This window comes from Falco peregrinus, chromosome 4 (assembly GCF_023634155.1).
Source record: "Falco peregrinus isolate bFalPer1 chromosome 4, bFalPer1.pri, whole genome shotgun sequence".
In the NCBI taxonomy this organism is placed as follows: domain Eukaryota; kingdom Metazoa; phylum Chordata; class Aves; order Falconiformes; family Falconidae; genus Falco; species Falco peregrinus.
The window spans coordinates 84,726,153-84,746,186 of record NC_073724.1 but is presented as its reverse complement, the minus strand read 5'-3'; the positions used below and the strand labels follow the sequence as shown (position 1 = coordinate 84,746,186).

Below are 20,034 nucleotides of genomic sequence, written 5' to 3'. Positions count from 1 at the left end.
TATCCAGACATACATGTACAGTTGCAGTTTCTAGCATAAAAGCACAAGTATACTATACTATTTTTGGCCCTGCTATTTCTCAGGGTACACAGTAAGTCACCGTGCTCCTTTCCAGATGTTCTTCCCCAAAGCTGGACATGTTGCCATACAAATGTAATACATGATCTTTACTTTCATCCTTGCAAAATTGGGAATAGAAAGGTTACTTACCTACACTTATATAACATGTCTCAATGAATTTCAATTACTGACAAGTACTGTCTCTCAAACAGTTGTTTATATAGACGTTCACACTGTGGACAATGAGATGCTCTACTCATAACACCATCATTTTCCTGGAATAGCATCCTGGAGTTTAACAGAATAAATACAGCTCTTTCAAAAAGCAATATGATGTTTTAGAGATATCAGCAACAGAGTAGCTGATAAAAGCATAAATGCACTTGGAGCAACCAACAACCCCATTATATTATAAAGATATCTCCATATGGCAATCAGTGCTTATTCACCCTGAATCCCACCCATTTCCCTCGTAACAATGCTTGAAAAGTGCAAATGAAGCTCTTGGGGCCTCTGCACCCCAGAATTTAACATGATCATGATGGCTGGGTTGCAAGCACACCATATTGTTTCTGTTTAACCTGACCAACATAAGGGCAAGAATGTAGAGGTATTTAGAAATCTCCATTTCAGTTGTTGTTTTTCTTGTGTTCTGTTCCACCCCACCACCACCCCACCCCAAATTTGCCCTTTTTAAACATTTTACTGTCCACTTATGTATTGTTTCTCTACAGTTCTCGCACTTGTAATGCTTACTGTGGAAAGAGTAAATTCAAAAGGTTCTTGTACTTCCCAAACCTACTCCAGAAAACGGGACCGTGACCAAATCAATGCTAACAGTGTTTTATGGAAAAGATAGATGCAATTTTTGTCTCTCCATTACAATAAACTTCTCTATTAGGGCTCCACTGGACTTCAAGTGCATCCAAAGATGTGAACACATATACTCACCACAATTTTACCTGGGCAGACTTTGGGGAGGGAATTTCAGTAAGAAAATACAACAGAAAAAAAATGTTGCAAAAAACCCCACAACTGTATCTATAGTATCTGTGCATTCTGGATGGATGAACATTTCTCTACACAAGAAAGAAAAACTGCACATGTGAAAACAAAAAAGGTGTCATGGCAGCATCTACACAATGGCCCAACGTTACCCAAAAATCAACTGCGAGAAGAATGGGAGAATACCATGTATTCATTTGGAGAATTTTCTGGTTTCTGTCTTCAGAAATCAAGACTTCTAAACATTATGCAATCAGCACTGAAGGTTCTTTGTCAGCTCCTCTCCCAACCTACCCTCCCTCTTCTCTGCTAGCACAGAGGTACAAAACACTGAACACCTTGAGGGAAGAAAGCAGCCTGAACTCTGCCCACAGCCAAATCCACTGGTCTGCCTCCATTACACGGATGGAGATGCTCATAGTTCAAACCATAAACGTCTAAAGAAAAAGTTCTCTTCTTTATTTCCTTATTTCTAGCATGCTTTAGAAAACTTGGCTTATTGATACTAAAATCAGGCTAAGAACAGAAGCAGCATTACTGTGCCATAACAAAATATTCATCATGTCACATTTTATAATTAGGGTAGGACGCTTTAGAAGAACAGGTTTCATCGATCCAATCGAAATTCAACATCAGCACAGTAATTCCAACTTGTGATTTTTCTATCCACTTACAAAATTTAGACTTTGTTTTTCAGGAAGAAAATAGGGAGCTGCTGCCTTGTCAAACTTATTCAGCAGCTGAATCCAAATGTCTTTTGCCCAGTCAACCTGAACAGAAACGCAGCTGTGTTTACACTGCTCTGTAACAGGAAGCAATGAGGCTACACAGCAGTCTTCCACTTCAAAGTAGAGCTTTCAGTTTTTTTATGACTACTACAAAACAGTTCATACTAACTTAGTAGATAACCAGGACTGTACTGTATTAGACACCGAACAAATGTAAAACTCTGCTTCCGAAGATTTCCAGTTCTTTTAGCTGTATTCCTTTCCACAAAGCTTCAAGTATTTGAAACAGCCGCTAGGTTAGAAGTCAAAAAGATAGCACTAATGTTTCAAAAGTTAAGTCCCCTAATATTGGAGTTTGGGACATTACAATTCCTAAAATTATCTATATGCAACAGCATCTCAAAGCCAGGACATCGAGACTACAAATCCACAAGCTTATTCTAGCTCTGTAACGTTGACATTTCTGTTGTTGTTGATCATCAGTACCAACATAATTAATTCATTACTAAGTGGCTGTGACATGGACTTTACATCTACAATTTGCCTTATTATCAGTCCACTGAGACTTAACATGATAACTGTACTTACTAAAGCTATCTCACCATCAAAATGATCCACAGAGTTGCCTTCTTGCATCCACTTTCTGAAAATAGATGCAAGCACATAGTCTACAAGTAATAAATAATGAAATGGCTGTTCAATGTTTAAAATATTTTTTGTCCAGTTAAATTTAAAACCAACACATAGATCTAGACTGACTATACATGGCACTTACAGACATAATTTATGCTTTTGTCAATGGAAAGCTTTTAGTGTAAATGGAAACAACAAAATATTACACTTTTATAGAAGCTTAATTATTTTTAAACAATCGCCTATATTTTATCTGAAGGCTGGTATGAAAAAATAAATAAATAATTCTTTTTCATGCGTTAAGAGAAATCTACAAACTATTACCTTATCATTTTATTCTGGAAACTACCACAATAAAAGCCTTTTCTAAGAAGAACCAATACTTGGGTTTAAGATGATATTGCTTTGTTACGAACTATAAAGGTAGTATTTCTGTACCTCTCTATGGGTATATTTCAAATGGGTTAACTACAATAGGAAAATATGTTTTAAATACTGTTACCGTTGTAGAGTTAGGAAGAAAAAAAAAATCTTTACCTAAAGCTGCGTAGCCATTCCTTTCAACACATACTAAATATTAGAATTTTTTTAACGAGATATTTGAAATAGGTCTGAACTCACAGTTCTAAATTGCAACACAAAGAGGAAGGAAAAAAAAGATTCTTCACTTCACAGTCTCTAAAAACATAGCATACATATCTGTATATCAAAAAAGCAGAGGTTACAAGGTTTACAGAGAAGCATGAATTAGTAATTTATTCAATATGACATTAAGATCTGTTTCCAGTAAGAATGTAAGATGAGTAAAGTTTGGAATCTTTTTTAAATATACAAAGGTCAAAGAATTAGAAAACATACTACAAGCTGAAAAAAGATCCAAGAATCTGGTTGCTATGGTGAAGACAGGAAGAAGCAGAAAGTGAAAATGGCATGCATAAGTAGTTTTAAAAAAGTATTTGGATGCAGAACAAAAAGATTTGATGCAAGAATGCAATACGAGACATTAAACCAATTTCACATTAATATATGTGAAACTAAAGAATGATGTGTACAAAGACAGAAATATACTCTGAAAACTTATTGAGAAATCTAAAGTAGTGCTGAGTCAGAAACGTTTACCTGACCATTACTATTTCTATTAGAAAATGACAGTGCAAACTATAATTCCTGAGCTTCATTGAGCTTCTGTTAGGAGAATAACCTTATTCTCTATCAAAGGACTGCTTATATAAAATTTACAGAATCGTATTGAGATGACATAATCAATAATCAGTATTTCATTTCTTTTTAACCCCTTAAGACCTAAGGTGACAAAAATGTTTTACTGTTTTATTTTAGTATTTAACTTAAATGATCTCAGCCATTAAATCATCATGCAGATTTAAACAAATGCTAAACCCCAGAAAATTTACCATCTTAGACCTAAGTAACTGAACTATCACATTTACATTAGTTTTAAATCAAACAGCAAGAGTAATAGCAACAGATATAATTTTGATCTACCTATTCTTACAAGTATATATGTAGTTTCCTCATAGTAAGAGATTGAGGTTTAAAAACCAGAAATGAACAATAGAAGTTCCAATTATAATAATTAAAATTTAATAACTATCTAAGTACTGATATTTATTCTAGCACACAAAATGTGGTTTCATAAAGCATAAACTTTGCTTCAGGAAAATTCCACTCTCCCGCTCCTCACCCCCTGAAAATAGCTATTAAAGAAAAATACAAGACATGAATTAGGCAAATTTTAAAGCAAAAAAAAGTTTGGTTTGCTCTAACAAGGGAATGTTGGTATTTCACATATACACCTCCCTAAAAGAAAGTTGTATTCCACCTAAATTAAATTACACTACTTAGCACTGTGGAAGTAGATACCGATACCATACAAACTGGAGAAAGCAGACAGTTTGCAAAGGGAACACACTAAGTGCATAGCTATCGTACCATGAGCAGCTTATCATTTAGTCCTGAATGTCCAAGACAGAGGGAAGTATCTTTTCCCTCTGAAACCCAGATTATATTTGCATGCATATACAGTTTCCTGAGAAAAATCTGTGAAAGAACTTGATCTGGCATATGAAGCTTAAAATGTACATAGCGATCACATTACAGGTGAGCTCCTAGTTGCACAAGGGAAAGTTACACTTGATAAAAATCTGTCAAAATAGTTTCTGAGAAAAATCTGAACCCAGAATATTTATTCACTGAAAGCAGCATCAATATATCTTTCAAAGTAGCTAGAAACTAACAAATAACAAATTAATTAATTCTGAAGTGTAATAGATAAATCTTAATGAACAACAAATCTCTAAAGCACAATGGAGTACTTGTAGGATAAACAAGTTATACAGCTCTATAACTAAAGCCAGTGTCAATCAAGGTCACACAAAATCACCATGCAGATAGAGTTGCCATATTTAATAAATAAATCCAGCTATTAGCAACAGCATTAACTTGTTAATAGGTGAACATAAACAACATAGTCTGCATTCTGTAGAAAAAAAATTAAGAATAAAGAACTGCCTTGCACAAGTCTGTACCGTAACTCCTCAATAAGCTAGATTAATAGCTTTGCATATTTTGCAATGGGATTTTATTAACTATCACAAATACTAGGCTTTCAGTCATACACTGCATATCAAAGATAACTTTCTGACAACAGCTTGAGCACTTCAGAACAAACACTAACAATGAGTTTCTAAAATGTTCGTTAAACTGAAGGGATGACTCAGTCTATCCTTTTTTTTTTTTTTTAAGCAGGAAGGTACACTTTTCTCCCGAATTTCAGTACTCCCTTTTGAAATTACATTTTGGTGCCTGTATGGTGAACCAGAGTTTCTATTCTATTAAACAGCATAGCAACATTAGATTGACACCAAAAACCAAATCAAATGAAGAAAGAAGCAAGATGCTATTGAAAAGAAGAGGGGTCTCAAGCTGATCTCAAACCACAGTGTCTTGACATCAAAAAAAGATCCAGCAGCAAAAATTAAAACAATTCCTGTCAACAATTCATACAGGAAAACAAAAGCTAAAAGGGAACATTACAAACGAAGTAAGTGAAGAGTCTAAATTTAGACTATTTAGATGTAAAGATCAGATAACAATGCACACGATTTACAGAAAAAAAGAGCAAGAAATTTTTTGGTCTTAATAGCTACCATAAAACCTTTTCCTGATGTAGCAGTTATTTGTATAGTAGCATTTGAATACACTTAATAATTATTTAGCCATTTGAAACCATTTACTAGCTGAAAGTAATAATTACTATTTTAATAACTGTTCAGACAGTTATTGGGGGAGAGGGGGTAGGATTATTAGTTCACTTTTAATTAAAGTATATTACAGCATTTAGCAAAAGATGTTAAGACAGATTCTCACTCCAGAAGGGTCTGCACTAGAATACCAAGAACAACTCCATGATCTAACGTAGAGAATGAATTCCAGATTTCATGTTCCACAGACCAAAAACATCATACAACTTTTGGGCCCAGCGTAATCACCAGTATTATACTCTTAACTCAGTTTTGTGAGTGTGTTCAGATCTAAGTCATCAGTTTTGCATGACCAAAACTGTCTCAAAGGCTTGAAAAGTATGTCATATCTCAGTAGAAATGAACAAGAAGGTAATTCAGTCACCCAAACCTGATTTCTCACCTCAGCCTCCTTACTCTTCCTGATGCCTTGAGTAATATTGCCGAAAACATTTAAACAACAAAATGTTTATAAAATTAAATGCCATTTCATACAATTTAGGCTGGCTGAAGCTGGTAAACATCAGAAATTTATCTTAAGGACTTCTGTCTTAATTTTTGCTAGAATATCTGATTAATAACTTCAACCTACTTCCAAAGTACATCTTAAAATAGTATTAAAAATCAAATAGTGAAAGAGATTAAATATTACAGATGGCAAGTAAAGGCAGGTGGGGTGGGGTTTTTTTGGTGTTTTGTAGATTGTTTTGTTGTGTTAGGGGGTGTGTTGGTTTGGTTTGTTTTTCTTGGTGGGCTGGAGGTGTTAAACAGCTCTGAAAGATAGCTGTTCCTATGAGCCTTCTACAGGCCTAGAGATCCAATGACCTCATACACTCAAGCTGGAAACAACTGGATTTACCAACATATTCTAGCATAAGAAATTTCTACTTAACACACTACAGCTTATATCAAAATGTGAGATCACTTTAGAAGGATTTAAAAGTTGCCTGGTTCATTAACAGTGGCTGAAATAGGACATTAGGAATACTTAATGATGTTTTAGAAATTTCAGTGCATTGTGTGTCAAGAAAAAGATGACACTATTATAGGGTATATTGTCTAAGCATGTGAGCTATACCGTTAAGACTCTGTGTGCACATCATATTAAATATTGAATTCTTTAGTCTAAAGCCATAACAAGACTGCAAGTAAAGGTAAATGGAGCATACCTTCATTTGGATTATATGCTTTAATATACCCTGTAATAAGCCAATTATTCAAGGCTGTTCAGAAGAGCACCCATTTTAACTATTGATATTGGACAGGTCTAATACAGAAGAAAAACTAATAAAAAGTACTGAGAAAAACATACAAAATGAGTCAATGATCATTTATTTAATTTTATGACCTTACAGATTGTCTATTAAAGTTCTGCTTTTCTTGAAAAAAGCCTTGAAAGCTGAAAACTATCAAAAGAAAAAAAAGAAAAAACCTAACAAAAGCAAAAAAGAAAGCAAATACCATCTAGTATCTGTAGTCACAAGTTCATTTATCAGAAAATCTTTAAAGGTAAAATTTCTGTATTCATAATATACTCAAAAAGGCATCTACAGTATGAGGAAATGGTATCACATACCTCTAGACACCAGATTATTCAGGTATCAAATTGTTTTTTTCTTTGAGATACAGAGACTCTCACGTACAATGCTCATTAAACAGAAGTTATAGCTTCTTTTTGTTATACTCTTCCTAATACCAGAAAACTATATTTTTCAATAGCAATCTATAAGGGAGACAAGCCATTAGAACTTCTCTGATTGATTGATGTATTCATCAATGTATATCTGAACATAACGCAGAGAGAAGGGTTTAGGTTGATATAGTTAATTACAGAAAATGCCAACATATCTTCTTTCCAGACTTAAAAGAGAGAGAGAAAAGTAACATCTGGTGTTCTTAGTGCCACTTCCGATAGTAGTGCACCTTTCAAATTTTTTAAAAGCTGCAAGCAGCTTAGATCTTTTCTCTCCAATGAAATCCATGTGAAAAATCAGTTATATATTAAAAGCAGTAAAACTTGCTTGATTACTGCAAGTCTGATATACTGTAGTACCAGAACTAAGATATTGAAACAAAAAGCATCTACTTCATTCTCAAAGCAAGCTTAGACTAGCATTGCTGTCATACATCTCCAGGCTGATTTTGTGCAAATAGTACTTGCTTCCTCCTATCTCTTTCCAGGAATCTACATTAAAATACTTCACAATTTAAAATAAATACTATTTTCATGTGATTTTCCTAAAATTATATTCACATGTTGTAGTCAGAAATGCAAAACTACCTGATAAAAATATTTCCAAGAAACTTCATTGTTTCTCATGTTTGCATTTGTACTGCACATTGCCTTTGCATCAGTTTCCCCATACTTTACAGTATATTTTTCATGATTGCTCATAACATCACAGGTACAAGCAACAGCTGGAGTCAAGAGCAAGTTTTCCAGGAAAACTGAAACTAAATTAAATAACTAAGAACACTAAAATGCCACAGATACCTTAACAAAACACTAACTACAGCCTTTCAAAATAACAAATGAATTTACTTATCTTATTCAAAAAAGACAGAGCACCATAAAACCCCCAAAAAGGTGCATGCTGTGTACTTGTACTTAGTGGCATGAGACATGCAGTAAAATAAAATGTAATGAGGGTTGCAGTTACCAACTCTGAAATTTGAAATAAATCCTGAAATCATAATCTGAAATAAAACCCATTTGTTTAGTTAATACACAATTATAATTATTTTTAATACAAAAAAGTTCCAACTTCTGTAAGTCAACAAACAGGATGCCCACTAAATGTGTACAAATCACTTTACGTTTTTCCTCAGAAGTGGAGAGTGTAACTGGAGACTATATCAGAATCCACAGCACAATTTTCGAAGAACACATCAGTGTTCTGATCTTAGAACAGTAGTTCACAACTTGCACATTAAATGCTTTTAATTGCTACCAAAAACTAAAAAGAAAAAAAAAAAACTTAAAAAAAAGAGTGAAGTAAATGTATTAATTTAGGTATATGATTTCTAACCCACAAAAGAACCTTTTCCATTACTTCACAGCTCAAGTACTTAGAAATATTTAAATATACTAAAAGATTTATTATTCAGCTTACTATTCTACATAAACAGCTAAGAAAACACTACAATTTTCTTAAAATAAAAACATTCTTTAAAATATTTTCCTAATATGAAAGACAAATACTGAAAACTGACATGAACAGGAATCAACAAGGAAACTAGGTTCTGGGTTACAAGATGCCACTTGCTTATTACACAAAAAATACAAACTTGCAAGAAATAACATTGACCTTGCTTTTCCAAAAAAGTGCAAAAAGTCTTCTAGTTGAAAGTACGCCTATGTATCTTTCAATTACACAATAGTGTTTCTTCAGCATTATTACAAAAGTATAACAGATGCTACTTCCAAAGTTTGCATTTCTTAAGAGTTTTCTCTCATCTTTCACCAAATCTGTAATAGATACTTAGTAATACAGATCATTTACTGTACTATGAGACACTCTTGTGGCACATTAAGGAATGAAGTGATCAGCCAATCGTAAACAGAGAAAGATTCAAACTGAGAAAGCATCCATTGTAAGCAAGCTTTAAGATACAGCATTTCAGAACATTATATTAAAAAGCAAGTGGGAGAGAACTGCACCATTCATTCTCACTAAAACACTGTGTTGCATCTCACATACTATTCAACATAGACTAAACGATGGTGACAATGGAATTGCAACTGAATTCTCATCTTTATTGGCTAGAGCACACATAAATACCACACCATACTACAAAACTGAGTGTAACTTCACTGCAAATTATCTTCTCTCACACTACAAAAGGATACATATTTCTGTATTAAAAATAGATAATAGAAAATCTAGCATACCTACTGAAGCTGGCCCATCAGACAAATACCATGAATGTAGTATTTTTAAAGAAGTTACGCATAAAATAATTTCTTTTTCACCCTAAAGGTAGGCACAAGTTCTAACAAAATTAAACACAGTATTTTCCTGACAAATGAGCAGCACAACATCCCCTTGACACAAGAAACCCTTTGTCCTTAATTTCTCTTGCTCTTTTCATACTGACTTATTTTTGCCACTGTTGTTTCAGAAAGGCTTTTATTTAGCCCCAAATATGCTTCATACTTGGACTGCAGTTTTGGTCCATACTCCCTGGTTCTCTCAACAACAGTAATCTGAAGATCAGAACTGTCTGCTTCCAGTGTATATGGGTATTCAGTCCTCAAAAAAAACCTATTTTTGTTCAAGTTATTCAGGTTCTTTCTGTTTATTATAAAGCATGCATTTGCACACCACAGTTTAACTCACCATTTGTCCCCACTTCCTCACTACCTTTTCCACTATTTTGCTGATTAAGACTGACAGGTGCCTTCTGAGAGTCAACAGGCAGCAGCAAATGGATTCTATCTACCCCTTTTTCAAGTCTGACTGAGTCCAATCCTGTATTTATCACTACTGTTTCTCTTCTATAGAGCATTAGAAGAGCAATTTAGTTCATACAACTAGACTACTACTAACAATAAACTTTCTCTCCTGGCTTTTTGCAGTTAGGATGATCCAGTTTGGTTTTAGCTACACCTATCCAGGTTTGTTTCTTTTCACAGCAGTGTTATAGATCTGTTGAACTCCACATGGCAAGATTTCTCCCCCAATGTGCAGCTGAGCATTCAATCCCAATTTCTCTTCACCCATTCCAGTTATATCTACCCTCCATTTTGTCAGCTTTGATTGCAGCTTTCATTCAAACAACTTGCCGAACATTTAGTTGCTTTTTTCGATCTTCCCACTGTTTCAAATAGATGACCCAATATAAGATCTTACACTGAAATGCCAACAACAAAAACCAACATCCTGCTGCACTTTATGAAGTACATCACAGCCAAATTTTAAGGGCCACAAGGCATTACACCACATAACCAAGGAACTGCAAAGATAAGCAGTCACCCTAAGTAGGCTCTTTCTACCTTGTTATGCTTGCCAGCTATACATACGCATTTATCATTTTAAGAGGCACTTCAGTACCAAAGGACAAGTCAGATTGTGCAGCAGGAACAACTGTTAAGCTGAGTAATACAGCAGATAAGGTTTCCAAGTTTCAGTACTCAGGTGCTGTTAGAGGTGAGTAACCTTGTAGAACTATCTTGTGAGTTAAAAAGAATAGCCCCACTAACTTGTAAAAGTAGAAACAGTGGGGTAGCAAAGCCACAAAACAGAAATAGGAGGTGTTAAAAGCTACAGAATATATTGTCCAGTGTCTTCACTCTCTTAATTTAAACAAAACTGGAAGTAACAAACTGATCCAGAAGAAAGTATCTGAAAACACAACTATTGTTTCACTGTAAATACTAACTATTGTGTCAGACAATAATCATAATACATCATGCAAACATGTTCTGTCCTATTAGAAAAATTTTCAGAATGCTGAACGAGATCATATCCTATTTTAAAGAATATTTTGTTAAAAATCTAATTTAACCCCCAAAAATTCTACCAATTCAGATCAATTAAGTTCTCTCCATTCCTACATAACCTTCAAAATCTGACTGCTATTAATGGGCAGGGGATATTTACAAGATATGCATCCTTTATGTTGATGCTTGTTTCATAAAAGGTTTTGAAAAAGCCCCCTTAAAAGGTCTGTTAGGAAACTACCAAGGCAAAATATTTACAGACTAGAGGAATCTATTTAGAATGAAGAAACTGTATGAAAAATTTATCATGTAGAGATCACAGAGGAGAACAGCAGCCTACAGTAGAAGTCTGTTTCTCAAATGTCCACATGAAGTAAGCAACTTACAGTTTCTTATGTAAGACCCTGCTTTAATTAAGAAAAGAAGTTATGTAGGTAAGTGGAATATGTAATCTTAGTAAGGAAAAAAGATGTCTATAACCACGTTTCACATATGAATAAATTAAAATACTGTTCCAGCAGAACCAGATCAAATGCAAACAGAACCAAAGGCTCTGCCAAATACACTGCTATATTCTGCATGGCATACCACTGTCTACCCAAATACTGTCTAACAGCTGCCTAACTGGAAGTCACTGTCCCACTAAATACATAATCTCATTTGATTTTTTGGGGGTTTGTTTTTTAAAAATGAATTGTCCTTGAAATGAATTTTCTCTGAATCAAGCCATTCATTGAGGAACTAAATGGTAGATTTTCTAAAGGAAAAAAAGTAGTGCTTATGGAAATTTAAATGCTAATAATTTTCATCAACAGTGACTTTGAAGGTTTGCCAAATAAGGTTTGTTAATCATTTCTCTTCTTGCATTTAAATTACTTCTCAGCTCAAAATGAAAAAAGGCTACAATAAAAGCACTGCTGTAATGAAGATTTTATTACACTCAAATATAGCGTTACCTTTAGTCAGATATAAAAACTTGTAATTAGACTAGAAATTCATCAAAAGCATTTAGTGCATAAACATGTAAGAAAACTAAAAAGGAGGTAAAATCCATGCAAATAGGCTCGTAGCAGGTATATAGAGTTTTATGCCACATGTGATAAAAATGCTAGTAAATTAATTCTTGCAAGATCCTTGCTGGTATACAGACAAACATATAAATTGTTGAAATGAGTTTTTTCCATTAAATAAACAAAGTTATTAGACTGAGCAGGGGCACTGTGATGATCTCCTTTAACTTGCATTTTAAGTTCCAAACCTGTTTTTCTATTCCACTGGTATTTATGGTTAAGGACTTACAAAAGAGCAGACATTTTTCCTTCTCTGGACACATGAAAGCAGTATGTATGTCCTCTAAGATTTTACTTATTCACATTGTTAAAATATTCTCTACCAGAAATCAATAAAGGAACACTTGTTGCTTCTAAAACATAAACCCCTCAAATGCTTTTCCTACCACAGTGTTGTAAAACAGGAGTGGAGGGAGAGCTTCTGTTAGCCTGAATATACTGTCATATTTTCATCAAACGTGAGTTGACTGCAGACTAATACTGCATTTTAGGTAGAAATCAACTATGAGGGGGAAAAAAAAAAAAAAGAATCACTTGTTTGAAAGAGAAAGGTAAATGTGAACTACAGGAGCTACTCCTTCAAGGCACTTCACTGAGGAGAAAGGAAAGCACTCAATCTGTTTTGAAGCTGATAGGAAATAATAAATAGTCTGTGTGTAGAAGGTAAGAACCTATCACCTAGTAATAACACATACTACAATTCTGCTGTAAAGCAAAAAAATAAAGTTAATATAAGTTAAAATAAATTAAAATTAAGGTAAAAATAATATGTGCTTAAGTAGTTAGTTACAAGTGCTATAACAAACTCTTCAACAAGACCACTGTCTGACAAAAATTTCCTAACTGTAAATACAAGTCAAACCCTTTCTAGCAACAAGTTTTTCTAAAACTATAACACTTCCTGACAGACTGCCTCTTTTCTACAGTCCTACCAGAATAACGATCTGATGTTACCGATATTTTTTACGTACTCAGATTAAGGTACTGATGACACAGTCATTTAATAAGTAATAATTAATTCAAGGAAGAATTCATCCTAAGAAAATCCTAAGAAAGAGAGTAAAGGGAAAAAGATGCCACAAATTATAGCTTCAAAAAGAATCAAACTACAAAACAAATGCTATTGTCAGACTATTCCAGCCATTTATATGTTCATGTCCTCTTTGGGTTTTCCAATTTTTGTTTGCTACATATTCATGGAGTTATCTGGATATAAAAGTCAGGTTTTAGGAGTTATTCACATTCCACTTTTTGAAATACATCTAGCAATGTGAACAACTGAAGGTTTCTCCCATCCATGATAGGACATTAGAAAAAAATAAATTAAATAAATTAATTTTCCCCAAATCATGTCTGTTTTGCTTGTGACAGTAGTCGGTAAGTGATCTCTCCATCTTTAACTCTATGTTTGACCTTTTCCATTTTATTAGAGAGAAGCTGGGTGGGCATCTGGCAGCCAGCTAGGGTCAACACACCACAGAAGCATATTCATTTATCAATCTGTACAGAACAAATATATTTGATACAAATATGTAAATAAGATAAGACCAGAGATCTTTATATCTGCAAAGAATAGACACAACTAACATATTTACTACAGATGCAACAGTAAATATACCATCCTTTCCCTCCATGGAAAAATGATATACTGAAATTGCAAAATACCATTGACATTTCAGTTCTTTAGAAAAGTGATTGGTTGCTGTCTCTCAGAAATGCCTATAATTTACTGCTGCATTCTTCAAGAAGAAACTTTTCTTCCTTTTTCATCCTATGTGCAAAAACCTTTTAAAATAATTTTGGTTTAAAGGGTAGTTAGGGTGATACTGCAAAGCAGCCAAACCTAAACACATTGCAAGTTTTACTTCTACTTGTACACAGTTACATTAAAAGGTAACTTGAGTTACTCAATGCTATATTATTAGCAGAAGTTACCAGACTATATTTTTGGCAGTCTTACAGGTTTGTAATACTAAGATTCTATAATGAGCACAGTTTGGAACAACTTCTGTGTAAATCTTCCTCCAGAGGAGGGAAGTTTGAGGACACTGGTCTCCACTTAATCATACAGGCGGCTGACCACAAGTTCTATTCCATATGCTGGGTAGGCTGAGGCACATCAAATACAGCACTAAACTAAGTTATATTGCTGATTTGACCTTCTTGCTAGCATTTACTGTCTTTCCTGGTTTAAAATGTTTGAGGCTTGGTTGGCACCATAGCAGTTTAGGCCTTCACGGCTTTTCTTACAGAGTATACAGGGCAGCGGGGAGACGGGGATCAAAAGAGAAAAAGAAAAAAGTTAAAGAGCTATATTGACTTTTCAAGACAAGTGCCAACAGAGATAGCACTCCCACAGAAGTGCTTTATTTCTGAATAATCAAGTCTGACAGGAGCTCTGGTGTTATGGGATCAGACACTGCCATCTCCAATAAGATTAGGATGAAAATCTGTCCTAGTTGATGGGGAGAAGGGGGGTGGAGCACGCACAAGAGCGTGCACATGCAGTCTTTCTCTCTGGAGTGTACTAAATCAGTTCCCTTTGATATCTAGAAAAGAAAGAAGAGTAAATTTCTAATTTTCCATGCCATCTTCCATTAATTGCAGATATCTCCATATTGCAAAAAATAATGAAGAATTTAGGAGTGGTTTCTTGTATGTCTAGTCTGCAGTTTCTAATCCTCATTCGGACTTTAACACTTTAAACATAAGTAAAAAAAGTTTGTTCAATCAAGTCAAACTTATCAATAAGGTATTTATAAACACAGTACACTAATTATAAAGTATGTATTTCAGAAAATTACTACCTTTCTTATATCTTGCATACATGAACCAAATTGTAACTTTGTATTTAAGTACTTTCAAAGATTTATTCTTGGTTAGAGCTTGCTTACTTGTATACTCCATACAACTTCTTAAGTCTTTGAATCACCTTTGGCAAATCACTTCAAGCACCTGAAGGACGACTTTAAGCAACATATAGCTCATTCTCTTGAGCTACCCTGACCACATATCCCACATTGAGCGTAACTACTACAGTCTCACTACATTAATTACACTTATTCACAAACTTCCACCAACTTCTTGCTGTATCTTCTCCACATCAGTGCTCTTCAAAGTACCTCCACAAACTAAGTACATTTATTATAGATGCTTCATTACTTTTCTCCCTTCTGTAGGTGACAGGACCAAGCATTTGCATTTAAAAATTTACCTTATTTCAGCATCGCAAGTCTTAAACATAGTAGCTTGAAGCTACTCCAAGCAAACAAGCCTCTTATATCCATGATTGAGAACCTAATAAATGCCCTGCTGGGTCTGACCAGTGATCGTTCAAGCCTGGCACACTCTCTCCAAGAGCTGCAGTAAGAGATGTTACTTAAAAAGATGCTATCTCAGCCTTATCACTACTTACAATCCATTCTCCTCATTTCCCAAAAGAGGAAGCTTGTCTTCCTACCAATACATCCTTTCCTATTTCTTTTGGACCTACTACCCCTGAATTTATCTGAAGTTTTGAAGTTGTCACCAAATGGTGCCACCAATTCCCTAGCTAACTTCATTTCCAAAATATTAAATGCATTTTTCAACATCAGCTGATGAATCCTTTGCAAGAAATTCAGAATTCCAAAAGAATATATGAAGAATAGACTGTTTACATTTATCTAGCTATATATAATGAGTTTTCCTGTTATCTTCATTTGGGCAGTCCTTTCACATTTTTCATGCTATCGTTTTCCTTGTGATACTGTCTTTAACTTTCCTACTGAGCCACATGCAATTTTTATCCCACAGCTTCAGCTGAGTTTTTTTTCCTGAACTACAACACAAAGTTTACTCAAGTATTTAAGATGGCATTTTCAGAATAGCCTCTGGGCTGCTAACAGGCATGGGTATGTTACTTGCTTGACCATCTGCACCTTTCATTCAGTTCCCTGTCCTGAAGTTGAATACTTGTGTAATAGATTTACTTGGATTGTTCTCTCCTGGTACAATATTAAGAGTGATCATTCTCACCTCCTCCTCCTCCCCTACTCTGACCTCCTAGGTCGTGTGTGTGACTCAAGCCCATTTCCACAACAGTTCCTTTTCACACTGATTACAGGAATATTGGAAACAGTCATTAGTTGCATCCAAAGCTTTACCTTCTCATAACATCCTGATGAGGAATTGATTCAACCCCTATGCAGGTAGTTAAATCTCACAGTTTATTGCTACAAAATCATCACAAACGTAATCTGATCCGAGAGCTATTAATACAGTGTAACACTATGTTATTAGAAGGATTTTCCATTCACAAGGTTTTGTATGGTAGGCTTCCTCCCCCCGCCATGAGATTTTCATGCTAGTACACTTCACACTATCTTTTATGCGAAGTGCCACTCCCCTGTCTGTATGCTTAATCATTCTGGCAAAGTTGGCAGCATATTAACATCATACACCAGTGATTATTGTCTTTCCATCAGGCTTCCAGAACATCTATTATAAAGTGGCTGTCATTCAATAATGAGCATTTTTGTTTATTCATCTTACCTCTTAGGCTTAAGATAATATAAAAGCACACATAAGGTTTGGTCTAGCTCTGCTACTCAGTATTTCACATACCAGTTAAGTCATATATTCAGCTTAATATTTTCAAAGAATTATAGTAAGAGATTCCTTTGATACCATTGTTGCCAAAAAGGCTTTTCACAGATTTTCTTCAGTGATCTGCATCCATGACTATAATCCTGATAAATCTAAAACACTTGATATTTCTTATTATTTATTTCTCTTTCAGATCTCTAACTACCCTTCACACCAATCCTTCTTTTTGCCTTTAAAATGAAAAATTATCAGAAAACCAAAGATCATTCATGCAAACTATTCACATTCATCACCTTCTTTTCAGAACTTCTCAATTACTTTTTTTTATTCTTCCCCTCTCAGTCAGGGAGAGCACTGTGGAGCATACCTTACTTTCGCACTGATGTCTTTAAGGCAGTGATTTCACTTCTTATTTTTATTCTTTTAGCTGCTGACACAAAGCTAATGATTTGAGGGTTTCAGAATCTTTTGTTTGTTTGTTTCTTGGGGCATCTCACAAGAAAGTCTCATGTTTTCTTGCAAATATTTTAAATGTATGTACATTTTTCAGTCACAATCGGTTTTTTTTCTCAAGTGTTCACATTGAAAATATTCCATCCACACACTGACCTGTCTTTCCAGATTCCAAACTAATATTCTTCTTCCACGTTTCCTGTGTAGCAGTAAACCTATACAGTTTTATGACAAAGGAGTTGGTTTTCAAATATGCCCTTGCCCACTTCTTTCACATGTATAAGCTTAGATTTCTTTAAGATTACAAATTTATTCTGGACTAGAATAAATTCTGAGTTAATAAAAAAGTTAGATTTTGTCTTCAGTAAGCTGCTAAAAGAATATCATCAGCAATTGATGCTTTGATACTTCTCATTGTTCCAGCTCAACTCAAAGTTTTAATATTTATAAAACATGTTGCTGCCACAAAATGGTTGTTTCTCTAAAGTGACAAAATCAGCTTTCTAACAAGTAAAAGAACGAAGAGAAAATACCCCACACCACCCATAACCCTTAAACAGACTCATTATTATCACCATCACTATTATTATTAAACAAGCAGCACAGTGAAAACATTTCCTCCAGTAAGTTACCAAGACTGCTGCCAGCACATCAGTGAAGTGACTATTTCCCTCTAGTCCCATTCTCTCCCAGGGAGAGCGATCTGGAGTACTTTTTCAGTTTGGGGTTCCCCACTTCACATAAAATACAGTTATATGGGAAGGAGTACAACAGAAATCAACATGATTAGAGTGCTGAAACATAAGATGCAGACAGAAAGGCTGAGAGAGCTGTCAGTCTTGAGAAGTATGAAGGACAAGGGAATTCTCACTGCTGTCTCAAACTACCTAACAGGAGACTACAAATAAGAGGCAACCAGATTCTTCTTGGAGGTGCACAATGAGCAAAAGGCAACAGACACAAGTTGCAACAAGAGATATTCCAAGAAGCTGTTATGGAAAAAAAACCGAAAAACACCACAATGGTGACAAAAAGGAACAGGTTGTCCATCCATATATCTCCATCTTTAGGGATATCTGAAACTTATATGGACAAAGCCCCAAGCAACTTGATGAACTAGATTGGTCCTTTTACAAAGGTGATTGGACTAATGGACCTTCAAAGGTCCCTTCCAATGTAAATAATTCCATGATTCAAGGACATGTCTCTGATGTGTCCCCAGACATCCTTGAGAGTGATTTTTTTTCATCCAAGCAGTCTTTGCTCCATGTTACTACTCGCTACTTTTTCTACACTCTGAAGCTAGACCCTCTTTTACTTTTTTATTCTTGCAGTAATGTTTCTTTCATACCTCCATAATATCTTCAGTTTTTTCAATTGCTTCAATACCCATTCAGAATCAACATCGTTTATAACTTCTATACAAACATCTGCTAAAGCTTCAAATCTATTCTATAGTGCTATGTATTCCTTCTTGTAGCAGAAATTCCTCAATGGATTATTTACATAGACATAAGACTTCCTCTTCTGGATCAACACTGAAATACTTCTGGCACATCAGCTGGCAAAATGCTCCAACTGCATATTTGAGTACTTCAATCTGATTTTACTTAATCAGAATAAAATTCAAAGTATCATTGAACATTCTGGTCCCTGCTTCCACAATCAAACACCTCTTTTTACACAACTTCAATTCATAAGCAGACCCTTCAACAGAGTGGAAACCAGCTCATTCTTTGCATGCCGTCATTTGGGTACAGAATCATTTTCAACTTCTCATCTTTCTGGTTTTAGAGACAAAGCTTTAGAAATAGTAAAAGACTGCTTCCTTGAGACAATTGAGTCTAGTGAATAGTTTGTTGATTCTACTTTAGAAAGCATGGTGTTAAATCCCTTCAAAACTGGGAAGTGAAGAAAACTGGGTATCTCCAACTTCTTTGGCAAGTTTTGTTATAATCAGTAAGCTATGCATAAGCTATGAAGATGCAACCCCTCTCTCTGTGGTCACAAGAACAAAACCAGTCACTTGCTGTCCTTTTTGTACTAGAGTTCATGCTGTTAATAAGAGACACTGAGATGCCTGGTGCTGTCTGTTTATGTGTTTAGGCATTCATGAAAAATTCTGTAAACCACTCACTCGAAGAAAGATGAAATTTAGTTCCGTGTTGCCCTTTAGACACCTACTTGATGTTCTAATAAATATTTAGTGTCTACACTTCCTTCAAAAAATTAAGAAGAGAGCAGAGTTGTATCATCCACATCAGATGAGATTAGAAAAACTTAAAATAAAAAAGATAAAGCAGTAAGCTCCACCTGTAAAAAAAATTTTAATTTGTCTCTGCCAGCTACAGCCTTTTAATAACCTTTCCCCCCATTTTGTATAAAAGTATACTTCACTGATTTTTCAACTGTAGATCCAATAACTACCTTCTATTAGATTTTATCAAAACAATGTATTCAGTCCATTCAGTTAAAACTTTGAAGGTATGTTAATCTTGTTAGCTCTAATGTTCTCGCTGTCTGCAGAGATTCATAATCCTCTTATGAGCCATCAGCATGTTTAGCCTGAACACCCTCTTGTTTCCCAAATTTTACTGTTTAATTACACACAGGAAACAGTATTTCCTCCTGTGGCTTTTAAACTTCCAACCTATGAATTCAGCAAACATTCTTGGGAATTCTCCTAACATTATAAAGGCATCATAATTATCTTTTAGACTTATTCTAATAGATTCAAGCAAAAATGTCTATGGTCTATGAGGTTTTCTTTCCTTATTATGTTTGTACAACATTCT

General features: G+C 34.7%; 1 protein-coding gene across 4 annotated transcripts in view; it reads right to left on the bottom strand.

The window, feature by feature from the left end:
* Positions 1 to 20,034, bottom strand: part of DIAPH3 (diaphanous related formin 3) — a 246,028-nt gene that overhangs the window by 159,514 nt on the left and 66,480 nt on the right. The window lies entirely within an intron of this gene.